The sequence below is a fragment of the Grammomys surdaster genome, unplaced genomic scaffold, assembly GCF_004785775.1.
Source record: "Grammomys surdaster isolate TR1022 unplaced genomic scaffold, NIH_TR_1.0 117293, whole genome shotgun sequence".
Taxonomy (NCBI): Eukaryota; Metazoa; Chordata; class Mammalia; order Rodentia; family Muridae; genus Grammomys; species Grammomys surdaster.
The window spans coordinates 507-1,303 of record NW_021614168.1 but is presented as its reverse complement, the minus strand read 5'-3'; the positions used below and the strand labels follow the sequence as shown (position 1 = coordinate 1,303).

At 52.3% G+C, this 797-nt stretch overlaps 1 pseudogene; it reads right to left on the bottom strand.

Moving 5' to 3' along the window:
- Nucleotides 1-93: 93 nt before the first annotated feature.
- LOC114635753 overlaps nucleotides 94-797 on the bottom strand; it is a 1,192-nt pseudogene continuing 488 nt past the window's right edge.

The following is a 797-nucleotide window of genomic DNA, read 5'->3' as shown; positions in this document are numbered from 1 at the left end:
AATAGTATTACAGTCTGCTTTGCAGACCTTCGTACTATTCTCCCTAGACAAAGTACAATGAAATTCTGATAAAAGCCATTGCTGCCCCCCCACATGTTGGCCAATTGAGGCAGGTTCTCGTTGTTGGGATGCTTTTTATTATAAGGAATAAACTGGTGTCGGAGGTGACTCAATTCTGCCAAGGTCAAGGGACAGGTAAATTGGAGGTGCTCTGTAGTGCCAGGAAGCTTTAATAAGTCTCCGGGTACAGTGCTCTTCTGTGCTTCCATCACAGCACTCAACACCTGGCTCATGGACTGATCCAACTGATGCAGAAAGCTGCCAGAGGCTACGGTCTGGGACTGCTGAGACTGATGGGGTGGGAGCTCGATTCTCAAACAGTGCAGACTGGATCTCAGCCAGGGACAATGGTTCTTCTAAACACACCAGGGTAAACAAGGGTTGATGCCAGCTGTTCCGGGAGTCAGGTGCCTCAAAGCTCTGTGCTAAGGACTCTAAAAGTTCGCTTGGAAAGGCACAGGCCGCCGGCTCTGCAGATTTCTCGGACTCCGGAGTCATTACACCTGGAGGAATTGATGGCAGGATTTCCTCTGGATCCAGTTCCTTGGGGACAGAGATCGGGATGCCCCAATTTGCTACCGGGCTGGCGGGAGCTGTTCCTCCACAGCGCCGGCTGCCTGAGGGTTCTAGCCATTCTTGGTGCGCAGCCTTCAGCTGACACTGACAGCCGGGTCCAGGTTCTCAGAGGCACCAGTCACCTGGAGCCTGTGGCTTGGCCAATATGGCCATATGCAGTA